The following is a 13423-nucleotide window of genomic DNA, read 5'->3' as shown; positions in this document are numbered from 1 at the left end:
GTTCCTTAGCTCACAAATTTCAGACATTACAATGTCAGAACAATCTCTTACACTTCCAAACAAGCTTTCTATGAAAACATTTAGGTTTAATTTACAATCTTTTTTTTTGCCAACCTAATTGTATCTAATCTAAAATCCCTTTTGTAAAAATAGAAAAATATGGCTGTGATTTTATTGTCAATTTACTTTGCATTGAAAAATAGCATATAGAACTACTATTCTTATTACACAGATCCTCCCAAAATTTGCAATCCTCCTCATTTTTTCCAAGAGAAGTAACAGAAGGCATTGCTACTGGAATTTGTTATTTAAAATGTTGCCATTTTGTACCAACACTGGTATCGTCTCTTAAAAAAAGATTTGGAAATCTGCAGGCTCAACTTGCATGTGTCATGCAGTTTCTCAAACCTATAGTTCATATTTAGCATAATTTGCTATGAAATATAAGATTCCAGTTGCCTTCCATATTCAATTAATTATCCTTTAAATTGTAAAGTAGATCACACTCTGAAATAAAAATAAGAGAGGAAAGCAAAATGGTATCTATGAGTCCTTGTTATGGGACTAACATCATCCTTTGTAACTTTTTGTTTGTGCTTAGCTTATTTCATCATCACTTTCAGGAAAAATAAAAAGATTTTCATTTTCTTGACATGAAGTTGACCAATAGAAACTGGATAGGTTAAATTTTTCTGGAAAATGGACACCTTAATAAATATCTGTGCCATACTGCTATGGCAACCACGTTTAGAAAACAAGTGCGTTTCCTTGAGAATAAAAATGCCGTTATTTGTTGTGTTGCTAAATAATGCCAAACTGTTTGCTAATAATATTCTAGCTGACAGAGAACAAAGAAAGTGACAGAAATTAACTTGTGATAAAGACAATATTGAAGTACTAACTGATGTTTTTCATATTTCCAATAGATATTTATTGAGCATCTTGTTATATTCAAGGAACTATGCAAGGGATGCAGGGGCAGTAAGACACAGAGCCTCAAGGGACTCAAAACCTGAAAAGACAGACACATAGTTAACATTAAGATAAGATACAAAGTTAAAAGTGCCATTGGAGAAGAATAAGAAAAGAGCTATAAAGGAATTATTTAGGCAGTAAAACTGTTGATTGCTACATGACATTTAGATTAAATGTACTTCAGCCACCCCATGAATGCTTGTATAAATAGCTAATCCAAAAAGCATATGATGAAATGCTGAAATTTGTCTGCTACTTATAGCTGTAAAGAAGATGTCTCTAGTGAGGATTTTATTCCAGAAATTCATTTCAAAATCCTAGTGGAGAAGGTGGAACTTACAGAACAGTGTAAGAAACAAATAATACATAAGCGTGGGATACCTTATCTGAGTATTTGCCTCCTTCCATTTCTAGAGACTGGTTGGCAGGGAGAAAAGGAAGGATGAAATTCCAAACTTCTGTCTGTTCTCTGGGCTGCTAACAGTTGACACTCAAACTAAATAAACTTTTTGTATAGCCATTCTCTACAAGACTAAAGAAACCAAATGTGATTAGCATAAAGGAAAGAACTTGCCAATCCTTTCTCCAAAAAGCAACAATAACACTGAAAAAAAAAAAATTTGCAAACAACCATTTCAAGACTTCGGAAATCAATCAAAGCCTTGGAAAAATCTAGAAGCACTTATTCAAGAAAAACTACTAAACCTTCGGCAAAAAACAGTGACAGTCTGTAGCTTTCTTGGAGGAAGCTTCTCCGCTGACACTGCCAAATTGGTGACTAAATTTGTCACCACGGTAGTTCTATAATGGCAGGGCAAGTCAAGAGAACTGGCAGCAACGCTGCTTTACACTAGATTTGGTGCAGAAAGTAGAAAAACATTCAGGCACGTGGTCATAAACAGTAGCAATCTCAGTAACAAACAGGAAAGGCCAACTGCATGGCTAACTTGAGGTTGCAGTTCTGATTGGGGGAAGCAATGGAATGACAGAGTAGCTAGATATTTAACAGGTAGAGCTAAGTGATGGGATAGACATAGGGAGTTTTGATAAGCATTCCCAGGTTTAGAAAGCAGAGTTCATTTGCAAGGCTCTGTGCATGCAGAGAAGAGGTAAGAAAGTGCCCTAGCCATCACTTATCCCTGGCTGAATACCATGTGCACATGCAGGGAAATTCAAGGGGAACCAACGGAAAGTAGTAGCCTGAGATGTGCATTTATTCTCCAATCCACACACAGATTTCATATGGAGGATGGAAGGCTCACTTGATCTAAATGTTTCAGTACGATTTCTATTCAATTGTTGGCTGAGTTCACACAGGAGTGACCATTTGGAATCTGGATTTACAAAAAAGAACAAAAAAAATTTTTGAGCAGAAACATTAGTGAATGCATACTGGTGGGAGTGGGGGGAAACAGACAATACAGATCTTGTTCAAGTAAGTAACTAAAAAAAAATTTAAAAATTAGAATCCAGAATTCCTATATTATTTAAGATAATTTTTCAACAAAAATTATGTGAGACATGCAAAAAGGTGGAAAGTGTCACTGATACTCAGGAAAATAATAGCCAATAGACACTATCTTTGGTGGGTAGGGTACAGATGTCAGATTTAGCAAATAAAAATTTTAAAGTAGCTATTATAAATATATTCAAGGAAATTTTTTCAACCATGTATAAAGAACTTTTTAACAGCCTTATTGAGATATAGTGCAAATAATGTATAAGTCACCTATTTAAATGTACAATTCAGTGTTTTTTTTCTGTATAGTCACAAACATGTGCAATCATCACCTCAATGTCGATTTTAGAGTCATTTCATCACCTCAAAAAGAAATGTTGTACCCTTAAGGTATCACCTCCTATCCCCCAGACTACCCACCCCCCAGTCCTAAGCATTTTAATCTACTTTCTATCTCTATAAATTTGACTATTCTAGACATTTCATATAAATGAAATTATATAACATCTAAGTTTTTTTTCATTCCTTTTATGGTCAATCTTCACTTGTATGGACATCTTGCATTACATTTAACCATTGATCAGTTGATCTGCATTTGAGTTGTTTCTATCTTTTGGCTATTATGAATAATACTGCTATAAATATTTGTGTATAAGTTTGTGTGTGCATATATGTCAATATTTCTCTCAGGTATCTATCTAGGAGTGTAATTGCTGTAACTTCTATGTTTAGTTGTTTATGGTACTGCCAGACTGTTTTCCAAAGTGGTGGTACCACTTTGCATTACCATCAGCAGTGTATGAAGATTCTGATTTCTCCTGATGTTCACCCACACTTGCTATTATCTGACTTGTTGATTCCAGTCATCCTAATGTGTGTGAAGTGGTATATCATTGTGGTTTTGACTTGCTCTTCCCCTATGGTTAAGGATGTCAACTATCTTTTCATGTGCATATTGCCCATTTGTATATTTTCATTTGTAAAATGCCTAATCAGATACTTTGCCCATTTTTAATTGGGGTTTTATTTATTAACAGTTGTATGCGTTATTTTTATAGTCTAGAATAAATACTTTATTATATATGTGATTTGCAATTATTGTCTTTTGGGGGGTTGTCTTTTTATGTTCTTAGTGTTTTTATGCAAAAATTTTAGATTTTGGTGAAGTCTAATATATCTATTTTTTCTTTTGTTTTTCATGCTTTTGGTTTCACATCTAAGAAGCCATTGTCAAATTCTTTGTCATGAATATTTAACCCTAAGGTTTTTTCTTTAAGTTATATAGTTTTAACTAATATGTTTAGGTCTTTGATTCATTTTGAGTTAATTTTTGTATATGTATATGGTAATAATTTTGTATATGCCCAACTTTATATTTGTGAATATAGATATCCAATTGTCCCAGCACTATTTTTTGAAAAATAACTTTTTTTTTTTTTCTGTTGGATAGTCTTAGCAACCTTGTTGGAAAACAGTTGATCACAGATGTACAGGTTTATTTCTGGACTCTCAGTTCTATTCCACTGATCTATATGCTTATGCCAGTACTACAATATCTTCATTACTTTGGCTCTGTGGTAAGTTTTGAAATCAGGAAGTGTGAGTGCCCCAATTTTGTTTTCTTTTGCCAAAATTATTCTGGGTATTTTGGGTCCATGGCAATTCCATATGAATTTTTTAAATCCTCTGGGCAATGATGACTTACAAGAAAGTCAGCTGAGATTCTGATAGGGATTTCATTGAACCTGTAATTCAATTTGGAAAGTAGAGTTATTCTAACAATATTAAGTGTTCAGATCCATGAACATGGGATGTTTTTCCAATTATTTTAATCTTCTTTAATTTTCTTTAATTTTCTTCAGCAACATTTTATAGTTGTTAAAAGTTTTGAGCTTCTTTTGCTAAATGCATTCCTATTTTATTTCTTCATATTATTGTAAATGCAATTGCTTTCTTAACTTCATTTTTGGAATCTTCTTATAACTACACAAAAATGCAACAGATTTTTGTATATTCATCTTACATCCTCCAAGCTTGCTAAACTTATTAATTGAATAGTTTTTAAGTAAATTCCTTAGGATTTTCTATACATAAGATAATATCATCTGCAAATAGAGATAGTTTTACTTCTTTCTTTCCAGTCTCAATGTCTTTTTAAATTTTTTTCTTACCTAATTGCCCTGGCTAGACCATCCAGCACAATACTGAATAGAAGTGGTGAGAGTGGCCAATATTTTTGCTGGTCTTAGGGGAAAGAAAGCATCCATTGTTCCATTATTAAGTATGATGTTAGCTGTGGGAGATTTTGTAGATATTCTGTAGCTGGTTGAGGAAGTTCTCTTCTATTCCTAGTTTATTGAGTATTTTTATTATTAAATTACAATGCCTCTTATGAAATAGATTGAAAGTAAAAGGATGGGAAGAGTTATACTCCACAAACTATAACAATGAAAAAATTGGAATGGCTATACTAATATCAGATGAAATAACCTTTCAATTTCAAAAAATTACTAGAGACAAAGAGGAACATTCCTTAATGATAAAGCGTTATTTAATTGGGGAAATATAATAATATTACCACATATGTATCTATAAAGGAAGCCCAAAATACATTAAACAAAAATTGCCATAATTGAGAGAAAAAAAATGGTAATTCAACAATAACAGCTGAAGACATTAATACCTTACTTTCAATAATTGATACAACAACAAAATAGAAAATCAACAAGAATAAGGAAGGCTTAATTAACACCATCAGCCAAATTGACCTGACTGAAATCTATAGAACACTTCACAAATAAGAGCAAAAACACAGTCTTTTCAAGTGAATATAAAATTTTCTCCAGGATAAACTACATGCTAGTCCATAATACAAGTCCCAGTGCAAAATGGTTTACAATGTAAATTCTCCAATCACAACAGAATTAAATTATAATTAAACAATAGGAAAAAATGAGGAAAGTTCCAAATATTTGCAAATTAAATAATATAATTCTAAATAACACATAGGCTGAAGAAGAAATTACAAGTAACACAATTATTAATTAAATAAAAATGAAAACAACAGATAAAAATTTGCAGGACACAACAAAGCAATGCTCAGTGAGAAGTCTATGGCTTTAAAACCCTACCTTAGAAAAGTAGAACAATCAGAAGTCAATAACCTAAGATTCCACCATTAGAAACTACAAAAAGAATAAAACAAAACACAAAGCAAACCGAAAAGGGAAGCAATAAAGGTTAGAGACCAAGCAGATTAAATAGATACAAGAAAACATTAGATTTCTTTTCCAAAGAATGTTGGTTTTATTGATTGTGAAGTCAATAAAAAGAGAACAAAATTAACAAAGACTGACCAAGAAAAAGAGAGAAGGCACAAATTATTACTATTATGGATGAATTTAGACCCTTAGTTTGCCCCATACACAACATAACTCAAAATGACTTATAAACCTAAATGTAAGAGCTAAAACTATCAAACTATTATAAGAAAGCATCAGGGAAAATCATGGAGAACTTGTATTAGGCAAAGAGTTAAATGTGACAACAGAGCATGATTTATACAAGAGAATATAGATAAATGAATTTCATCAAAATTGAAAACTTTTGGACTTCAAAATATATTACTAGGAAAACGAATAAACCCAGAACTGGAAAAAATATTTGCAAATTACATATGTATTAAAGAACTTGTATCCAGAATATGCAAAGAACACTTACAACTAAATAATTAAGAGACAAGCAACCCAATTGAAAAAATGAGACAAGACTTGAATAGATATTTCACTAAAGAAGATATCCTCATGGCTAATAAGTGCATGAAAGATGGCCAACAATACAAGTTATTAAGGAAATGCAAATTAAAGTAAAATGAGATACCACTTTATACCCACTAGAATGGCTTTATTCAAAAAAATATCCTATAAAAGATGTTATCAAGAATGAGGAGAAATTGGGACCCTCATGTTTTGTTTGTAGTAATGTCAAATGTTACAACACATTGGAAAACAGTTTGGTGATATGGCAGACAGACTCTGAAGCGATCCCCATACAACCTAGCAATTCCAAGCCTAGGTATATACCCAAAAGAAGTGAAAACATATGTCCACAAAAATAATATACACAAATGTTTATTGCAGAATTAATAGCCCAATACTAGAAATAATATAATCATTCATCAACTGGTGAGTGGACAAACAAAATGTGGTTTATCCATTCCATAGAGTACTACTCAGCAATTAAAATTAACTGCATTGCCACATGAATGAACCTCAAAAATAAATTGCAATTGCAAAAATATGAAACCAGCCCAAATGCCCATCAATTAACAAGTGAATAAAGAAAATGTGATGTGTGTATATATATATATATATATACACACACACACACACACACACACATACCACATGTATATATATATATATATATATATACTCACACCATTGAATACTAGTCAGCCACAGAAAGGAATGAAATAATGGCATTCACAGTGACCTGGATGAAATTAGAGACTGTCATTCTAACTGAAGTAACTCAGGAATGGAAAACCAAACACTGTATGTTCTCACTCATATGTGGGAGCTAAGCTGTGAGGATGCCAAAGCATAAGAATGATACTTTGGACTTTCGGGGCTTGGGGAAAAGGGTCGGGTACACTGTTCAGGTGATGGGTGCACCAAAATCTCAGAAATCACCACTAAAGAACTTATTCATGTAAATAAACACCACCTATTCTCCAAAAACCTATTGAAATATAAAAACTAAAAACTTTTTTAAAATCTTGATAAAGATCCTACCTCAGGAAGAAATATTCTCATTCTGTATCACTGTGTCCTGCAGTGCAACCCCAAATGAAATATGCAGAGAACCCTCATTATGCCATCAAGAGCCTCCCCAGCCAAAACTGACTGCTCCCAGACTTTGGCTTCTCTGAGCAGCTAAGAAGAGGAACGTCAAGGTGGTCTGGCTATACACCTTGATGGAAAAGTGGAATTTTCAAGCTGGGGCTTGAAGGAAAGGTAGGATTTATAGAGCCTGGAAGGAAGAGCAATATAAGGAAAAGAAGAAAAGACAGGAGCAGTAAAGAATGAGATGGTAATTGAGGAAGTTCAAGTAGTTTGTTTTAGCTGAAATTTTAGAGAAGGAAGTAAATCTAAAGATGAGACCAGTAGGATTCTTAAAATTAAGTTGGTCTTTACAGACAGAATCTGTGATGATTGCTATTCATTTCTTCATCACTCAGCAGTATTTACTGGGAACTTGCTACACACAATGCTAAATCGTAGGGGTAAAATGTACAGCATATATAACCTCTAGACCAAAGAAAACATTTAAACATGGTAGAATTATAAAAGAGGAGACATTCCATTCTTTCTAAAAAAATACCTCTCCTATTTTCCTCTCTTTCTCCTTACACAAACAGGGAATAAGAAAAAAATTCACTCTACAAGATTCTCTAACCCAGAAACCCGAGAAGGAAAGAAAGAGCTGCATGGTGACCCTGACAACTCCCTTTTTCTCAATCCTAATCTGAAATAGATGCATACTATAAGGTCAGAGACTCCAGTTCTAATCACTGACTTTGCCAACGTGTATTTCTAAAGTGCTTTCTCAGAAGCACTGCAAATGGCTGGATAAAAAAAAAAAAATTATTTTCATGCAGTGGGAGAAGAAAAACCTAATAATAGAGCCACATGGCATTCCATTCCTTATAAAAACCAAAACTATTCTTTTTAAAAAGTCATGATGGAAAAATGATGGTTATTATGCAATATTATAAAAGAGACTCTTACTGTGCTCCTGTTTTTTTTTTTTTTACTTTGTAGGAGGCACAATGATAATGAGCTTATTTCCTTCAAGCTACAGTCAAGATGCTGAAATAAAGGTTGTGCTACAGTATCTTTTGCCTTATATTCTGACGTCAGTGAAATCAAGGCAAGTGCTCTGCTCTGGCCAGTGTTTTAGTACTTTCTATTAGCAATTTACATACAAAACACATGCTTTTAGGAGACCATAAGTTATTTCAGGAATTCATCTCTATTAGGAAAGTTAAGCAATTTCAAAGGCAATAGTAGCCACCCATCTATACGGAAAGCTATACTTTAACTGCTAAATGGAACTGCAGGGATGCATACAGAAATTAGAACTGCCTGCAATGCACAATTCAAAATGAAGAAAGCCAACAAGGGCCACAATGAAAGTAATTATAGCTCTAAGAAAAGCTTTCAAGGATTTGAAACAGACTCAGAATTTCTGAGCTTAATTGGTTTCTACACAAATATACATATAGTCCATCTGTCTGTATGAATATACATTCTTCTCTGTTTTGGTTAAACCTTCATTTCATTCCTTGGTTAACTACTACAGATACATTAGAACGTTTTGTTCTGCTGTGTTAGAATGTCACAGAATGACTAACTCAAACCTAAAATAGACAACAATGTGAAAGCCTGTGAATGTGACATTCAATTTGAGGGCCACACGGAAAGTGACAATATCAAGTAAGTAGAGGGTGGTGCTAGATATACCCAAAAACTGCTGCCATGGGATTATTCAAGTTTTGGTGCCTTAAGGAATTTTCTTAGGCAACCTTTTCTCTGCACTTCATTCTACTTATCTAATTTAGTTCTGCAAATTAAAATTTGCTGAGTTATCTGTAAAGATGCACATTCTCTACCTTAAACAATTCTAGAAATGTGACAGGAGATGGGTAACTTCTGGATCTTTAATATTCCCTTTTGGTTTTGAATAGATGATGCTACCGCCCTTATTTTATGTGTGAGAGAAGAGAGGATAAAATGTGTAGACATTCTGAATAATATATAAAGTAGAACTAGAATTATAATAGTATAAAAATAATAACAATATATTTTTAAATAATAAAATAGCAGTAACAATAATAGTAAAAAAAAAAGTTTGTGGAAGATTTGGACTGAAAGCAAAATGTCATAATTTGTTGTTTCAAAGATAAGTGCTGACAAACTCTTATCAGCCTCCAGTGAACACTCTACTCACCTAGACTCAGACTTTTGAGCTTCTGTGTTTATCTCTGCATTGTCCAATTTTAGCAAGAATTCTACTAAGTCAGTTTAACCGGAATCCTCTACTCCGATCGCTTGACATTTGATTGGGTTCCTCATCTTCTACCATCTCCCAGGTGGATGTCTGATCACCGTGGCCTGCCTTTAGCAAGAATTCTGTTAGGTCAGTTTGCTCAAAATTCCTATTAACCCTGAGGTTTCCCCTTAGGAATTTTTTATCAACTAACTGCCACCCACCACTCTGCTTCTTGACTATAAATTCCCACTTTTCCTTATTATATTTGGGATGGAGCCCAATTTCTTTCCCCCACTGTAAAAATCCATTGTGGTGGTCCCTGTAACTATTGTGATGGTCCTGAATAAAGTCTGCCTTACCATTTTTTAAGTGAATGAATTATTGTTTCCTTTAGCAGTTATGTGCTGTGATTTAAACAGGATCAGCTATATCATTGGACCCCTGGACCTCTCACTTAATACCTTACATGTGTGCACCTATGAAGCCTTTGTCTTCACTTTTTACTGATTGATCACAAATCCTTTGGTCAGTCAGACTCCTGAACCATTCATTGTTCTGAACAATTACCTGTGGAAGCTGGTAAGGAGAGATTTTTATTCCTAGGATTCTGAGTATGCTGTAGAAACTGGGTTAGTCCCAGACAAACAGAAGACAGCTTTCTGTCTCTAGTGGGGATTATTTCTTGACTCCTGAGCTGAAAGTACTTCTTCCTGGCTTTTTAAGTGGGGATTCACTCTCCAATTTCTGAGACAGAAAATTTTTTCTAGCTCTTTGTGAGGCTTTTTTTGTTCTATTTAATCGAGCTCCTTCCAGGGAAACATCTCAGTCTACGGAAACTCCCTTATTGAACCCCCTCCTGACTGTATATTCCACCAACTCTGTCCGTCTCCTTCTCATTGGCATAATTTTGCTGAGGATAACTGGGAACCTCATTGGTCTCTTTGGGAAACTTAAATCTCCCTCCTCTAAGACCTCTCCATTCCCATTGCTTCTGCTCCTTATTTCTCCTCTAGCCACCTTCAATCTTCCCTTTAGGTTCCTTAAATTGAAACTCTACCTCCTCCATCCAACTTTCCAGGCCTGCCAGGCCTTGCCCGGCCTTGCCCTTCTCACTTCAGCCTCAACTTCTCTACAGTCACTGAAGTGTTAAGGCCTCTATCACTATTGGGGGCCCCTAGGGAAGGGATTCAGGGTGCCCCCAAAGCAAGTACCTGAGGCTAAAAAGCAGAAAGACTAAATGAAAATAGACTGAATATTTTATCAACTCAGATGGGCTTTGGAGACATCAAGACAGCTCGTAGTTGTCTCCTCAGCCTAAAATATAGTCCACAGTCCTCCTAAAATTACATATCAGGGCAAAACAAAATTTAAAAGGTCTTCTCCACAAATATTGGTAAGAAAACAGAAGTTTTAAAAGCTTATTGAGTAGATAATCTCAATTTGTCCCACTTTTGTCAGAGAAACAATTTGGATGAAAATATAGAGTGGAAAGAATCAGTGAGTTTCAGACTTGTATTGCTATGTTTTACTGCCCCAGGGCTAAAATCAAATAATGACAGCTGTAAGACCTCTTTTTGCATCTGTCTATGTTTATGTATGTCTAGGTATGCATGTTAGATATATGTTATATTTTTCTATCTCTGGAGGATATCACCATTAATTTGTAAAATCCCTTCTTGGAGTTCTAAAATTGGCTTAGAAATAAAAGAGCACTAGGCCGGGCGCGGTGGCTCACGCTTGTAATCCCAGCACTTTGGGAGGCCGAGACGGGCGGATCACGAGGTCAGGAGATCCAGACCACGGTGAAACCCCGTCTCCACTAAAAATACAAAAAAATTAGCCGGGCATGGTGGCGGGCGCCTGTAGTCCCAGCTACTCGGAGAGGCTGAGGCAGGAGAATGGCGTGAACCCGGGAGGCGGAGCTTGCAGTGAGCCGAGATAGCGCCACTGCACTCCAGCCTGGGCAACAGAGCGAGACTCCGTCTCAAAAAAAAAAAAAAAAAAAAAGAAATAAAAGAGCACTTATATAACTTAAGTATTCTTAAAACTCTCAAAAACATAAAAACTAACACAAATGTTTCCTGAGTTCAAATCTTTGGTAAATAAGATTAAATATTGTTGGTTTAATTTTTTTAAAAAAACAGCTTTTATTCTGCATTATCAGCATTAAATATAATACGAGCATACATTTTTATTCTATTTGGGCTTACAAGTCATATAAGGTTAAAAATAGATGATCTAGAAATAGCTTTAGAAGATGGTTAGCTTCCCACTTTTTGATGGGGTTGTTTTTTTCTTGTAAATTTGAGTTCTTTGTAGATTCTGAGTATTAGCCCTTTGTCAGATGAGTAGATTGCAAAAATGTTCTCCCTTTCTGTAGGTTGCCTGTTCACTCTGATGGTAGTTTCTTTGGCTGTGCAGAAGCTCTTTAGTTTAATTAGATCCCCTTTGTCAATTTTGGCTTTTGTTGTCATTGCTTTTGGTGTTTTAGACATGAAGTCCTTGCCCACGCCTATGTCCTGAATGGTACTGCCTAGGATTTCTTCTAGGGTTTTTATGGTTTTAGGTCTAACATGTAAGCCTTTATTCCATCTTGAATTAATTTTTGTATAAGGTGTAAGGAAGGGATCCAGTGTCAGCTTTCTACATAGGGCTAGCCAGTTTTCCCAGCACCATTTATTAAATAGGGAATCCTTTCCCCCTTTCTTGTTTTTGTCAGGTTTGTCATAATAGCAAAGACTTGGAACCAACCCAGATCCCCATCAATGATAGACTAGATTAAGAAAATGTGGGACATATACACCATGGAACACTATGCAGCCATAAAAAATGATAAGTTCATGTCCTTTGTAGGGACATGGATGAAGCTGAAAACCATCATTCTCAGCAAACTATCACAAGGACAAAAAACCAAACACCGCATGTTCTCACTCATAGGTGGGAATTGAAAAATGAGAACACTCGGACACAGGAAGGGGAACATCACACACTGGGGACTGTTGTGGGGTGGGGGATGGGGGAGGGATAGCATTAGGAGATATACCTAATGTAAATATGAGTTAATGGGTGCAGCACACCAACATGGCACACGTATGCATATGTAACAAACCTGCACGTTGTGCACATGTACCCTAAAACTTAAAGTATAATAATAATAAATAAAAAAGATGGTTAGCTTCACTGTTATAGTAAGTCTGCCTGAAAATAGTTTCTACAATCTTTTTTGTAACTTGAAACCTAAAGTTACCACTGATTAATTATGAATATTCAAGGAATAGATTATTCCCAAGTAGACGGAATACTGTAACTTTAATTGCTAAACATAAGTGTATTTACTTTGGCTTTTAAATTTTTTACAGAGAGACTACAGATATTTGAGTCTGTTAATAAATATTCTTTTTTACACATGAAAGTATTTAACTATGAGGAAAATGGTACCTATAGAAATTATGAAAAGATGTATTCATACATTCGCTATTTTGATACAGAATGCTGATATGTGATAGACTGACCACTTCCCAGTTTTCTCTGTAAAAGGTTACTAATGGTTAAGATTACATTCAATACATGTAACTGAAACTACTAATTATATGGGTGAAGGGAAACAACTTGAAAAATATTCAAGAATAGTAAGGTGTATTATAGGGAGTCATAAGAAGGTTTGAAGGATATGTTTTAGTTAAGGAAAAAAGTAAGCAATTTTATTCTAAGGTAGAATTACTTATTGTTCTATAATAAGAAAGAGGAAAATGTGGGGGTGAAAAAACCCTGAATGCATATAAGAAAGTTGCAAAAGTTCGTGAAAAAGGAATTTTATGTGTGGTTAAGCTGACTAAACATTTAAATTAATTTATGTTTTATTAAAAATGAGCTTTAATATCAAAAGTACACCAATGTAAAACTAGAATTTGGTTTTCTCTTTGTTAAAATAAC

Source organism: Nomascus leucogenys, chromosome 18 (assembly GCF_006542625.1).
Source record: "Nomascus leucogenys isolate Asia chromosome 18, Asia_NLE_v1, whole genome shotgun sequence".
Taxonomy (NCBI): domain Eukaryota; kingdom Metazoa; phylum Chordata; class Mammalia; order Primates; family Hylobatidae; genus Nomascus; species Nomascus leucogenys.
The sequence above is the reverse complement of the archived record's forward strand: the minus strand, read 5'-3'. Positions refer to the sequence as shown.